Raw genomic sequence first — 5,911 nt, forward strand, 5'->3', positions numbered from 1 at the left:
TGTAGTCCTATATGATATACGTTTTTATATTCATATGTTTTATAGTCTTATGTTTATGATTTATGTGTTATTAGATTTTCCTTGTTGGGCATTAGGCTCATTCCTTTATTTTTAGCTTGATGCAATGAAATGATTTATGGAAGGCGGAAAGATTCATGGCAGCTTGGCTTGTGTGTTGAGGATAAATGGATTGAATGGACTGTGTGTCAATCGAGAATGATGTTATATTTAGTCTTTTAAATTATGTTTTGTTGTAATTCCACACTTAGTTTTTAAACAATTAAAGTTTATGGTTTATGTTTTTATGTATTAAACAATGGGCACCCATACCGTATTGTATATTTCATATGTTACTTTGTATTTTGCACAATATTTATTTTGGGGTTTTAAATAAAGTTATGTTATTTCCTACGTGTTGACGCCGTTTTTCGTCAACAGTGAAAGGAGAGCACGTAAACAATAACTGATAATAGCCAATTGAAATATAACAACACAAACACACGATTTTTACGTGGTTCAGCAGTTAAATCTGCCTAGTCCACGAGTCTCTGTTATTAAACTCAAGATAATCTCTGAAAATTCTTAAGCATGAATTCTTCAGAGTTTTCTCTCAAGCTTCAGAATTTCGGTCCATTACAATGGTGCATGACCTCTCTATTTATAGAGAAGGATGTAGAATACTATCCCACATATTTTGGGTAGTTACTATTTTCGTGTAAATAAAATAAATGGCTTTAAATGCCCACAATCAGATAAAAGGAAACGTCCCTAAAGACCAGGGGACGTATAACTGACCAAATAATATCCCACGATTCTAGGGGATTTATAGTAATAAATGAGGATTACATTTCGTATGGACAACACTTATAGATATTCAAGGTTTTTATCATATATCTCCAAGGCCATAGCTTCCCAGGTTTCTCGCCATCTGTCGAGCTAGAGACATCTCCCGAGGTCACATGGCTTTCGAGATCGTATGTGCGTCGATCTCGGGACCCCTGATCCGAGGTCATCCCTGAGGATGGATGCATCTCCGGAGCTACTTTTCGAGATCATGAACACTTTGAGGTCACCATATTCGAGGTCGTCTATGTCTTGCAGGCTCGATATTTAGTCCTGGAGCATACTCTAAACCTTACGAGTCTAATTGTTTGTGAATCCAACTTTCGAGGTCATATTTAACATAGCTCGAAATCTGGGTATAACACTACGTATGTTCCCAAAATAGTAGCTATGTCTAGTAGTTTTAATGATCTAAGGTCTTAGAAATAGTTGGGTCATTACAACTCAAGCTTTAAATTCCAAGCTCCCTAGCCTTGAATTCCCTTGGTTTTTCCTCATGAAGTCCACAACAAAATAGAGAGAGAGAGAAAGAGAGAGAGAGCTACTGCTGAGAGTATTTTTTTTTTTTTGGGTTTTTGTGAGGTTACTTAGAGTCCAAGGCACCAAAAACGACTCCGAGGGTAAAATGGTCAAAATTCCCGTCTAATCTCACTAACACCAAATATGTATTCCATTACCCGTTAATTCCCGGTAATGTACTAAATACCCAAAATACCCATTGACTCACCTGAGTCGGGTATTTGGTCCTGTTATGACTCTCCCGCTAAGTTTCTCCCTAGGACCGCCTCATGCCGAGTAACCCAAATATATCCACATAATAATGTGGTCTCATACATATATCACATATATGCACATATATTCCAAATATACTCATAACGGGCCAAATTACGAAAATTACCATTCTAATATGAACCAGGCCCACATGCATATTTAATACACCTAAACATGCATATCTAGTCATATTATAATGTAACTCAAGTAATCATATTATGATACACATATATATCACATTAACACATATTCCATAATTAAATCACATATATTCAAATAATTTTCCATAATTTTGTCGTCCCGGCTCCCTAATCAAGGTCCTAAGCCTTATTAGGTAATTTGGGATGTTACAACTATCCCCTCCGTACAGGAATTTCGTCCTCGAAATTTTACCTGAACAACTTGGGATACTGATCTCGCATATCTGACTCTAGTTCCCAGGTCGCTTCTTCAACCTTGTTGTTCCTCCATAATACCCTAACCAAATGTATAGTCTTGTTCCTCAGGACCTTGTTCTTTCTATCCAAGAGCTGAACTGGTCGCTCCTTATCGGAAAAATCTGTCTGTAGCTTTAGATCCTCATAACTCAATACATGAGTTACATTGGACACATATCTCCGAAGCATCAAAATATGGAATAAATTATGAACCCCTGATAGTAATGGGGGTAAAGCCAACCTATAAGCTAACCGACCAATCCTTTCCAGGATCTCAAAAGGTCCCACGAACCTAGGGCTCAACTTGCCCTTCTTTCCAAACTGCTTCACCCCTCTAGTTTGTGAAACATGGAGGAAAACATTGTCCCTAACCTGAAACTCTATAAACTCTATATCTCTATATTTGGGATCAACGTAGATCTTCTGTTTACTCTGAGAAGCGAGCATTTGAGCTCTAATATTCTCGATAGCATCATTGGTCCTCTGAACTGCTTCAGGACCCATATATTTCCTTTCACACATTTCATCCCAATGGATGGGTGATCTGCATTTCCTACCATACAACATCTCATAAGGAGCCACTCCAATAGTCGGCTGGTAGCTGTTGTTGTAGGAGATCTCAATAAATGGAAAATATTTAATCCAAGACCCTTCAAAGTCCAATACACATGCTCGCAACATGTCCTCTAATATTTATAATGTCCTCTCAAATTGCCCATCTGTCTAAGGATGATAGGCGGTACTGAACTTCAATTGTGTACCCATAGCCTTCTATAAACTTCCCCAAAACTTTGAAGTAAAGATAGGGTCCCTATCCGACACGATAGACGTCAGAGTCCCATGAAAGCATACTATCTCTCTCACATAGAGATCTACATACTGGTCAATTGTGTAGTTCATCCTCACTGGTAAAAAGTGAGCTGACTTTGTATACCGGTCCACAATGACCCAAACTGAATCATGCAGGCCCACTGTCTTGGGCAACCCAACCATGAAATCCATCGTGATGTCCTCCTACTTCCACTCTTGGATACCCAGTGGCTGTAATAGCCTTGCTGGTCTCTGATGCTCTTCCTTGACCTGCTAACAGACCAGGCACTTTGCCACGTACTCAGTCACGTCCTTTTTCATCCCAGGCAACCAATATAAAGCTTTCAGATCATGGTACATCTTTGTGGTGCCTAGATGAAGAGAATAAGGGGTAGTATGAGATTCATCCAGAATCTCCCGTCTGATTTTAGTGTCCATCGGAACACAAATCCTATCCTTGTACCTCAATAAACCCATGCTTGACACTGTATAGTCCTTAGTCACGCTAGCTAGGACATCCCTTCGAATATTTCCCAACTGTGGGTCGCTCAACTATTTTTCTTTGATTCTCTCTAAAAGAGTAGACTGCAGGGTGATGTTGGCTAACTGGCCCACCACTAGCTCAATACATGCTCTAGTCATATCCTCTACCAAATCCATGGATATCTACCTACAACTGTCCCGGACCCTTCCGGCTCAAGGTATCTGCCACCACATTGGCTTTCCCTGGGTGGTAAAGGATCTCATAATCATAGTCCTTCACCAACTTTAACCAACGCCTCTGTCTCATATTCAAGTCCTTCTGGGTGAAGAAGTATTTCAAACTCTTGTGATCTATGTATATCTCACTCTTCTCACCATACAAGTAGTGCCGTTGCACCTTCAGTGAAAAATCCACTACTGAAAGATCTAGAACATGTGTGGGGTACCTTTGTTCATATTCCTTCGGCTGACGTGATGCATAGGTAATTACCTTTCCTGTCTGCATAAGGACACAACCTAAATCCTCTCTCGATGCATCACAATAAACCACAAACTTGCCCTGATCTATAGGAAGACTCAGAACTGGACCGGTGATCAGATTCTTTTTCAATCTCTGGAAGTTGTCTTCGGTATATCCCCCTCTCTGATCCTTAGCTGGTGATAACCAGATCAAAGATCTATCTTGGAGAATACCATCTTGCCATGTAACTGATCAAATAGATCATCAATCCTTGGCAGAGGATACCTGTTCTTGATAGTGAACTTGTTCAGTTCTCTATAATCGATACACATACTTAGAGAACCATCTTTCTTCTTCATGAATAGAATGGAGCGCCCCATGGTAAGAAACTGGGCCTAATAAAACTCAAGTCTAGTAATTCCTGTAACAGATGCTTTAGTTCCTTCAGCTCTGTTGGAGCGATCCTATATGGTGCCCTAGACATTGGCTCTGTCCCTGGCGCCAACTCAATCACAAACTCTATCTCCCTGTGTGGGGGATAACCCTAGCAGATCCTTTTAAAACACGTCCAGAAACTCACACCAATCTACTTTATCCTGGTCCCACTGGCATGTGGTATCCACCACACTAGCTAAGAATCCTATGCACCCCCCATGCAATAGGTCTCTAGCTCTAAGTACAGATATCATAGGTATACGAGGTCAATGCACAGTGCCAACAAATACAAAGGGGTCCTCACCCTCTGGCTACAAGGGTTACCATCTTCTTTTTGCAATCTATCATTTCCCCATACTTCTCTAACCAGTCCATACAGAGAATCATGTCAAAGTCGGTCATAAAAACCTCTATCAAGTCAATTGACAACTCCCTGCCATCCACTGTCTTTGGTAGTGACCTCACCCATCTTCTGGAAACTACTAACTCTCCAGTGGGCAATCATGTTTTGAATCCCACAACATAAGAATCACAGGGCCTACACAGTCTATCAATAATCCTACTAGTAGAAAAAAAAAATGTGTAGCACCAAAGTCGATCAAAATAGTATAAAGAGTCCCAACACTAGAAAGCTGACCTGTAACAACCGAGGGACTAGCCTCAGCCTCTGTCTGAGTCAGGGTGAACACCTGAGCTGGCGTCAAGATGTCCACCTTCTTGGGCTCTTCTTTAATGCCCTACTACCTAGGGACCATTACACTATGTATTTTAAACAATGCTAAACTCACTAAACGAGTCATTTGCCCATAATCGTGTAACTAAATATGATTAACGGTTTAGGGTTAAAAATTTTGGTCAAAGATACAATGTTTCACTAAAATTTTTACTGTATACATTGGGATCCGAAAATAAATTTTAAAGGTTAATTACAATAAAAGAGTTACAACCAGCCAACCTAAGCAGCAATATAGGGTTTAACCCTAGTTCGTCTTTAAACCCTCGGTCATGGTGGTCGAGCAGCCGCATATGTACACATCGTCACCTAAGCTCTCCAACTCAAGGATGGTCCAACTTTCTTTTACCTTTACCTGCACCAAATAGCACCCGTGAGCCGAGGCTCAGCAAGAAAGCTCAAACACATGCTCATAAGCTGATAATAACATGTCACCAAATCATAATAAGCATGCCTAGCAGTAATAACCCTATTCATGCATGCAGGAAAGTACCAATAAATGATTCTGGGGTCTTGCGCCCTGAGTAGATAACTATCAAATCAATCTGGGGTCATGCGCCTTGAATGGATGACTTATAAAGTCAATCTGGGGTCTTGGGCCCTTAATAGATTACTAATAAGTCTCTCTGGGGACCTGTGCCCTGAATAAATGACTAATAAGTCTCTCTGGGGACCTGCACCTAGATGACTAATAAGTCTCTCTGGGGACCTGCACCCTAAGCCATGTGACTTTTCAACCACCTAAGCCGTTTAACCCTGGCTCTGAGACTAGCCTTAGGCTAGCCAAGCACTTAGTTTTCTTTGACCAATAGGTCGGTAAAGCATTGCATGCTCATGTTGATTAGATCTAATCATTTTGGCCTACGGTCGGAATGTTAATGTCGATCTTGATTCATAAGTCAATTCCATACGACCAGCGCTCAGTACTATTGATGATCA

Source organism: Humulus lupulus, chromosome 1 (assembly GCF_963169125.1).
Source record: "Humulus lupulus chromosome 1, drHumLupu1.1, whole genome shotgun sequence".
NCBI classification, from domain to species: Eukaryota; Viridiplantae; Streptophyta; class Magnoliopsida; order Rosales; family Cannabaceae; genus Humulus; species Humulus lupulus.